At 32.7% G+C, this 10,053-nt stretch overlaps 1 pseudogene; it reads left to right on the forward strand.

The window, feature by feature from the left end:
* Window positions 1–9,400: 9,400 nt before the first annotated feature.
* On the forward strand, window positions 9,401–9,497 carry LOC122122147 (annotated as a pseudogene).
* The last annotated feature ends 556 nt before the right edge of the window (window positions 9,498–10,053 follow it).

Below are 10,053 nucleotides of genomic sequence, written 5' to 3' on the forward strand. Positions count from 1 at the left end.
GCTTTTGCTGATCATACTCACTGGATCCTGATATTTTGGAATCCTTATTGCTATGGAAAACTCAAGACCAGACTAAAGGAATTGATAACTGATTCCTGCAACAAGAGAATCATCTCAGGAGTGAAACATCCATCCATAAGACGCTTTAAAACCTCCATATCTTTGCTTCTTTGCAGTAGAACACTTTTAAAACAAAGTTACTTCCTTTTGTTCTATGCTGGCCTTCAAATGGCATATTGTTTCCTTTTGCAATACTCTCAACCAGAAGTTTACAGACAAGTTTTATATGAGTAAAGGACACACCCAAAAATCAGGGACAGATTTTCCTTCCAGCCTTGGATTCTTTTCTTGTACAGTAAAAAGGAAAGTAATAGTTAACTTGAACTTTATCATTTCTCAATGTTCAATTCCTCTCCTGGGATCAGTTTCCACATCCAGTAACAGTTACTTCCACTTACTTCCATGAACAATCTATGGTGCTGCTCCAGAAAAAAATGAATGTTTTCTGGCTTCATTGAAATAGCACAAAGACACTTTTGCACATGAGGTAAAACATGTTTCAGAGACAACTTAGTAAAGAGAATTGAAATTTAAATTGCTTATAAATACATTATTCATGAGAATATTTTGTTCAAACTTCTTATGTGCTCTGTAAATTAAGGTGAATTTTAAATGGGAAGAAGGTTCTCAGATCATTTTTTGTGAGTCTAAATGCTGTGCATTAATTTCCCAAGTGTACATGAGTTAACAGTAAGAGAAACTATAGCAATTATAGGAGAAAAAGAAGTTCTTTGTTTATGTATAAGTGTTCAATACAATATAGAAGACTCTACAAATAAGAAAACATTGAAACAATAAAGCCAAGTCCGGTATGTAGATTTATAGGAGTGATATAGAGAAAGCATTACTCCTAAGTGGAACAAGAAGCATGAGGCCACTCCCTTTCTAAATCACGCTTGCTAATCATGTAAATGTGCAAAAAGGAGAATGGAAGAATGATTCTGTTTCCAATGCAAGTCACATATGGGAGAATAGACTTAATTGGAAAAAAAGAGTCTATCCTGAGGGAACAGGAATTATACTAGCAATGAACCTGGTGGCTAAGATCACATTTCTTTTTCTTTCCTTTTCTTATATTCCTTTTTATTGTTGTTGTTTTTCGTGTCACTTGAAATATGGGACAGGGCGCTGTCCCTCTGAAACGCAGCTCAAGGCTAGTGCTCTTCCACTTGAGCCACAGTGCCACTTCCAGTTTTCTGGTAATTATTGGAGAAATGAGTCTCCAGGACTTTCCTACCCGTGCTGGCTTTAAACCCCAATCCTCACATCTCACAACAACTTGGTTTATGATCACATTTCTAACAGTGTACACTCAGGATATGTAATGTATATGTCCATCTATCTTTATATGAATTTTGAGTTAAAAATCTGGGCTACAGGATAGACTTTACACTCACAAAAGTGTTTGAAGTTTAAAAGTTGATACTCCTGGAAAAATAAAACCTAAGAACGTAAAGGAGTCTGGGAAGTTCAATTTGCATCCAGCTTGGACAGTATAGGCTTTGAGACACTACCTATAATTAACCAGCCAAAAGCTGGGATACCAGTCACGAGCAAGATTGCTGAATTACAGCTTTAGGTTTTTGCATACATACATACAAACATACACATACACACAGAGGCATTTATAGGTGCACACAAAAATATACAAATGAAACAACTCTCAGAATATGTAGGAAAGTTATAAAACAATAGAAAATAGGTCCTGAGTAAGACTAGAATCAAGTGATAATTTTTAATATTAGAAAGCCTTCAAGTGAACTTTCCCCCAGAATTTGAGAATATTACACAGGTAGGGACCAGAGATAGTAAGAAAGTCAAGCAACCATTATTAACGGGATATGATACATGGTGGAATGAATCAGGGAAGCCTGCAGGTGCATCTGAAAATGTTCATATCCCGTGTAAAATGTTAAAACATCTTTGAAAATAGTACATAAACAGTCTCAGCAGTCAGTCTAGTGGATAAGATTATAGGAGAAGTTCAGATTTGCTAATCTGTTTCTAGATAAAATAAAACAAACTATGTCAGGGCAATGTGATACAAGCCTGGAATTCTAGCACTCATGCAGGAGATTAGAGAGTAGAATTACCTAACGATATCTTCCCTGGACCAGGTAGAATAATTTTGTCTCAGTAAAACAAACCATCAACAAAAAACGAATACACAGTTGAAAGTTTGGCCTAATTTTGTCATTATGTTTTGAGAAGTCAAGTTCCTATTGAATGCAACTCATACATATCCTCACTTGCTTTTTAGATGCTCTCATCATTACAGAACATTCCTAGATGCAAAATAGCTCATGATTCCCATCCAAAAACTTGCAGAAGTAAGTAAGCCTCATTCTGTTGGATTCCAAATAAATGTTGAAGGATTACAAAAGCTTAAGTCTGGAGAAATAGCAAAGTTCGTCTAATGTAGGACTCTGTAGACCTTGTTAAATTAGAATTTAGATTTAAAATATATTTTTTGGTTTTGTTTGTAATTTCATATTCTATAGGATACTACAAAATTCTTTTTAAGTAGATGGATTATTTGAAAAATTCACAAAAGATTCTGGCATTCTATTTGCCTAGATATTATTTCAATAGTGTTATATTTAGAACATAGTTAATAGATAATTCGCACAGTTCATGTATACCATGTTAATATGAATGATCTAGACAGGGTTGCCAAGAAATGGATGACATTAATTTATATATTTAGAAAAACCAATTTTTTAAGGGTTTGGTTTAATATGGTATGAAGAGAGTAATTGTGTGACATCTGCTTTCTTCTCCCTATATGTACCACAGGAAGCCATTTCCTTATTTACGTTCCTCTGTATACATGGAGAAAAATGCTAGGTTTGGGGTTTGTTTTCAATTTTGTTTTTGTTTTATTGGTTCGTCCTAGAGCTTGAACTCTTGGCCTGGATAGGGTCTCTGAGCCTGTTTATGCTCAAGGCTCATGCTCTACCACTTCAACCTCAGTGCCACTTGAGTCTGGCTTTTGTGGAGAAGTTTTTGGAGATAAGATTCTAAGAAACCTTCCTGCCTGGGTGAGCTTTGAATCATAATTTTCCTATCTTAGCATAGTGAATATCTATGATAACTTAAAAGTATAAATATTAATAATATTTGCAAGTGTTCTCAAGTCAAGAATACCAGTGGAGGAAAAATGATGCAGCTCAGTTTATGGTGGTGTTCTTTTCAGAACAAGGAGGGTGTCACATTAGCAGAGGTGTAGTATTTTTTCAAAATAGAGATAAGGTACTCATGATGTGAATTAAGGAATTTTAAGGTGTCCCTTACAAGTTGGAAACTGTTGGGCTAGTATGACTTTATGGCATAAATCTTGGGATTGATGGTCATAGACATAATAGCTTACTCTTATAAAAAATTGCTTACTCTTGAATAATTAATTATTACACATGCTTCACAGTTTTATCCTCTATCAGAATGTGGCTATTTTTCTATTTACTTCTCAATCTGTAACATCCCATTGGAAACTGCATCTATTGCAGAAGTACATAACATGCAAACAGGTACTGTTTTGAATCTCTTAGGTATGTTGAGAATTTAAAAATGAGTAGTTATTAGTCATAGGAATTTTGAAGAACACATATATTCTGTCCTCTTAAAAACTTACTTACTTTTAAAAGTTATGGGTTTCCATAGCATTAAACTGTTTTCTCTTTTAGAATGAGAAAATACTAAATTTATTCTTTTTCGAAAAATTTGGCAAGTATATTGTGAAAATATTGTCTAGTTGGATAACATGCAAGTTGATTACCCTCTGATAAAGAAGGGGTAATTAATTCAAAGTAGATGCCAAATAGTATTGATTTTTAAAATGTTACTACATGAAGAATATTATTTACTGTGCCAATACAGTGAAATTATATTTTATGCAGCTTATTTTTTCAATTTTATTATAAAAAAGATGTACAGTGGGGTTACAATAATTGTAAGGTACTAAATCATAACTTTTCAAACTTGGTAACACTCCCTCATTTTTCTCACAGTTTTCCTTCACCCCTTCACCGCTCACAAGTTGTGAAGTACATTTCCAAAATATTGTCTTGTGAGTATTGCTACTTCATTGATTTGCCTTTTGTCCTTTGTCTCACCATTATGCTCACCATTGTCTCACCATACAGCAGGGATAAACCATAGAGGAACACCCCAAAGAAAACAGAAATCACATAGTTCATCAAAAACAACAACCACAAATGAAAAAAAAATCTGGTTCTTTATTTTCTAATTCATTTTGCTTAGCATCTTCTAATATGGTAATATATACGCATAACAAAGCCACTAGAAAATAATAGCTGCATGGATACTATATCATGAAAACAGCATGTTAACATTTTGATGGTAAAGGTGGAATTAGGATTGGTGAATTTGCGGTTCTGATAAAGGATTTTCAAGGGTTTTAAAGTTATGACAAGTAAAATTTAACTGTTCAAAATTTTTAACAACTTAGCCTATTAAGAAAATTTAAAATTGCCTGGAAGAATAGGTTTTCATGCAAAGAAATCCATGGAGACTTAGTAGAGAGGGAGCAATGTGGATGAAGATGGCTCTTTTTCACACTAAACAAACAAACCTCAGAAACCTTGCTGTAAGTCCTGTAGGTTCCCTTAGAATTGTCCTTACCCAGGAACTATATTCTCACTGTTTGAAACCAGATTGTATTGGAATTTAAATTAAAAGTTCTTAAAAAAATAAGGCATCAAAATTTGTAAATTTACCTTTAATAACCAAACAGTAATTCTCTGAAAAAGATAATTTGAGTCAAAATATTTAGGGAGAAAATGCCCTCCACAATAAAAGAAGGTGTTGGGATTACACATTTCTGTTTGTAACACTTTCCACAATGTCTTTGGACGTGAAGCAGTGAAACACAGAAAAAAATTCTGATTGGAAAATTCAAACCAATGATTTGACATTTCTAAGTGGCTCACAAAAAATAATATTCTTATTAATTTGAGATAGTGAAGACTTCTTTTATTACATATGCCAAAAAGTTTAGAAAAGAATTGAGCAAATGGAAAAAATAATAAAAAAAATTTCTTAGAAGCCTTAGCTAAGCATAATGACTTCAGCAGTGAAGGGAGGCCAAAAATTTTTGATATAAATTGTGTTAGTATTTTTACTCCCTAAAGTGATTTTACAGAGTGCATTTGGCTCACTACAATGCAGAACTGATTGAATGAAGACATGAAAATATATTCCACATCCAAATGAGGCAACTTAAAGAGTTTTAAAAGAGAAATAATGAAGATGTAGCAGTGGTGGAGCCCATATGGTCCTTCAGCTTCACCAGACTTGAAGCCAAGAACCTGTGATTAATTGGAACTCCTGCAAAAGATAAGAGGACATAGAAGTAGGACATAGAAGCATTGTCCTTTTGTAACAGACACTTTCTTCCAAGGTATGGGTGATTTAACTCTATTCTCCTCCATACAACTTGGTGAACAAATGCAAGACCAAGAGAGAAATAATCTAGTGAAATAATTTTGCATAGAATAACTTCACTGTTCCTGATATGGTATCTAAGGAGAATCTTAAGAGAGAAGATAAAAAGTGCAGTATTTTTTGGTTTCCTCTAAGCATCTTGTTAGCAAATATATCTTTGAGGTTAGACAATTCTGATTGAACCAACAAGTGATGGAGTACTTATTTTTGTGGTCACTTTAGATACAAGAAGTCTTTCAAGGTAAAAGAAAAAATATATAGCCAAATATTTGTGATCACAGCCTCTTGGACAGTTTTCTGGAGACAAAGATTTACTTTAGATTTCTCCTCATTAACATAGATGTTGTTTCATGGCAACCAAATGCAAGAGGGAAGTTTTATGGACTCACTTGGCCAATTAAACAGCATGAAAGAAGAAAATGGCAAATAATATTTAATGAAATTACTTTGACCAATTACTTTGCCAGAAGAAAGAAGAAAAAATATAATTCAAAAGCAATTTGACTTAAAAGTATCAAGAAAGAGTAGTGAAGAGAGATTAGAGAAAATATAGAGGATTGTTTTCTCTCCAGTGGAGTAATGGGTTCTTGATCTTGTTTCTTCCATTCTACCTCACAAGCTACCAAGTGTGTCTCAGGACTGGATTATCCAGTTCAGACAGAAAACTCGTAGAAGAAAGATACTGTTTGCAGCAGATATAGGTGATTTATAACCTTAGACAATCTAATTCTGTTCAAAATTCTCCCTATCCCAAACTTCCCTCTTTGAACAGCTTTGTTTGCTTTTCCCAAGACTGCCCTTCATTAACTGATTAAAATTTTGAGTGGTCATATTCATACTCTCTAGAGATTGCTGTTTGGTTGTGATTTTTGTGTGTTTTTGTTTCTTGTTGTGTTTTTTAACTGAATTTTAAAGGGTTGTGCAATTGTGTTACAATTAAATATATCCATCTAATTGTCCAATGCTCCTAGATCAGAGTCACTCCTTCCATCATTCTCAACCAACCCTTTCTCCAAGATTTATTTCCAATTTACCACTTCCTTCATCATATGTGTACATTCAGTATTCTAACTGTACCTGCCCCTTGTTCATTTTTCATTCATTCTATGTCTTTACTATAATTCCTCTCTGGTTTCAACTTCCTGATTGTCATTCTGTTAAACTGTCTATTAATACTTTGAAAAGTTTATATACATTCCATGGAGTTTCAATCCTGCATATTCTTTAACTGATGCCAGTTTATATTTCCATAATTCATTCATCTTCAGCAACAATTTGCAAGACTGGAGATGGGAAGCACCTAAACATGATTTTATTCTCAACTGTTTGTAAGGTTAATCTTTAGTCAAAAAGAAAGTTAAAAAATGGCTTAGAATGTATTCCTAACTATGAATTTTTATAAATGGCTTTGTACAATGGTGTGATTCTTTTATTTTACATGGAATAATATTTTCTACTACCTATAAGTTTTGGAAATAGAAGAAAATTAAAATTTATTCCTAGAGAGGAATATGATAGAAGTAGAAGACAGATACTTTGTTTGCCATATCTCTGATAAGTACCCATATTCAAGACTTCAAGTCATATTTCTTACTATGTTAGACAGAGGGAAAACATAAAATAACATATAATAAGGCAACTATTTGTGATTTTTTTAAAATGTACCTTATTAAAGGATGAAATTTATTAGCTAATATTTGGGTTTGAAATTTAGGAGGTTGATCTATTTAACACATTTCTGAAAGGCTCTTACTGAAAAACACAAATTGTGGGTGATAGTATTTCTACACTTTAATGAATGGTTGAACATGTTTGGCATTAGTGCTGTATAAATAATTCAACTCTATTTAACTTGCTCCCTACACTTGAAAAACTTGTAATGTCACTAAGTATCATCAACTTGTCAAATGTTATTTTGGAGAAATTGATTTTAAAAAGTATATTTGAAAATGAATATACTTTCAGATTAAATGTAGATTACCATTGACATTTTTATACCACAGAACCATGTTGTACTGAAGTCCCAGTGTTTTGAAGCACTCCTTAGTGCTTCAAATGTTTTTCTGAATTACATTTGACCTCTAAGTCAAGTTTTCGGGCTTTGGTAGACCAATTATGGATCTGTCCTTCCAGGAACTATTTTTGGCCCACTTATGTTGGAATAAAATCTTTCGTTAATCATAGGTGAGGGGTATTAAAAATAAACATATGACACTTTGTGAACTTGTTCACTCATATGGGCTGGTCATCTGTAAGTTGAATGTTTGAATTACAGTACTTTCTCTCAAATTTTGTGATCTCATCCTTCATTTTAAGTTGCCTTGCATTTCACAATTGTTTACTGCTAATTCCTGCATCTCAAGGAATTGGGGCCCTGAAATATAGGAAATGCGAAATTGAGATGGGTCTTCAATTACTTTGTGTTGATATGTTGCATGGGCCTTGGTGAAAAGTCATGCCCCTGTTATCTGATGATGCAGGTATCTGGGACCTGGGATCCTAGGACCCATGGGTACTGCAGAAAAATAATATTTTTTAGACATCTTAGCAAAATTTGGGAATAATCAGTAGGAATGCTTCAGAAGTATGGAGAAAAACAGTTTGGGACAGGCGAGTTAAAACAATAAACAGAGCAGCAGAGTAAAATCCATTACAGATTAGAGGAAAACATTGTTTTTTTACCATTTGGATTCAGAAGGCAAAGAACAGTTATAATGTATCACAAGTTTATACTAAAAACATTGCATTGATACTTTTTATAGTCTAATATATATTTTAAACCTAATTATTTATATTCCAATTCTATTTATTGGAAAAAAGTAAATATCAATTTATTTGTCAAATTATCAACTAATTCTAGTAAGTTTCATTGTGTGAAATATAAAATCAGCACATATAAATGTAAAATGTATGACTATATATATTTAAAAGGCACACATTTTGCATTTTTCTGTTGTAGTTACTGTATCAAAGGCAACTCTGTTTTAAAGTATTATTCCATTATCTCTACCTCAGTGTTTGATAGAGTTAGACCTAAAGTTTTACCATTTGTAGATTTACAGCATGGAGGAAAGAGGAAACTCTGTGATTAAAACATTATCAATTTAATGCCTAATAACGAGGAGAAACATATGCACTTCTCCTGTAACTCTGAAAATATTTGGTTATAAAAAGGCAGTAGTGTAATTTCCTGCCTGGTTGGATCGTAGACAGGCCAGAACAAAAAGTAATCATGCATATGAACAATTTTTGCACCTTCTTGGCTTTAGCTACTTTTGAAATGGAAGGTATAATAAACAATTATATTTTGATAAAATACCTTCTAGTCTGAACAGTTCTGTTTGAACGGTTCATCTCTCTATGATCTCTTGTAACCAAGATTAGTTTTGTTCTAGTAAGAAAATCTTTGCTGTCAGGGTAAGATATTCTAGTTGGTCTGTTCCCACATGGAAGAAGGGTAAAGGCTCAGGTAGACATTTGTTCCAGTAACACCTCATTTGGGAAATTGTCAGCTGAAGAAGTTTAGAAGTATCTCTTAAGCAATGCTTACTTTGAATCCATTAGGTCCACAAAGCTAATTCAGCTGAATAAATAAGTACTTGAAAAAGCCATCACCTTTGGACCTATCTATAAATAATTAAGAGTATGATCAAATACCAAATAAAAAGACTTAATAAAGTCATTGACAAAAAAATTTTGCAAATGTGAGCAATCGACTGATCAATATAATTTTTTTCCACTATTCACAGAATTTAAGGGAAATAAGATCGATAGCATTGTTAGGAACAATAAGGTTTCCTTCTTACAAGTAGGCACCCATAGATATAAGCCAGTATAAAGAATGCATCATTAACTACTTAAATTTAGAGGATATTACGTGCTTCAGCAGCACGTATACTCAAATTACAATACAGAGATTAACATGGCACTTGCAAAAGGATAATATGAAAATTTGAGAAGTATTCCATATTTTTCATTCTTCAGATGCAAGAAATGAAAAACAGTTATTAAAAAGTTGATTACAAAATTACAAGTGTAACAATACTCGTAATTCATATTATTAAATTTAGTTTGACATCAGTGTATTAAATCTTCACCTCAGAAAGGCGTTTACATAGCATAAACTTTACAAAACTTTTCAAATTAGACATCACTGACATTTTATCCCAAAGAAAAATAATATTAACACCTAGAAAAAAAGGAATCAAACTGTTCTATATGGAATGCAATCAGAAAGGACACATTAATGAACCTATATATTATAAAATAATGTAGAATTCAAAGTATATCTAGGAGAAAATAAATTATGAACATTATGCAAACATAGAATATAGAATATTTTAAAATATACTTTTTCAGACAAGCATCAGAAATATTTTAGTTTCTGTACTACTCATTTCAACAGGTAAATTAAAATTATTTCTGATTAAAAAATCACAAACTCTGAAGAAATTATTATACATGTATACAAAAACTATTGAATACATTTTTACATCCAAGGCAGGAAATTCACTTGGAAGAATTCCACGG

Source organism: Dipodomys spectabilis, unplaced genomic scaffold, assembly GCF_019054845.1.
Source record: "Dipodomys spectabilis isolate Male_0828 unplaced genomic scaffold, ASM1905484v1 ptg000205l, whole genome shotgun sequence".
NCBI lineage: Eukaryota > Metazoa > Chordata > Mammalia > Rodentia > Heteromyidae > Dipodomys > Dipodomys spectabilis.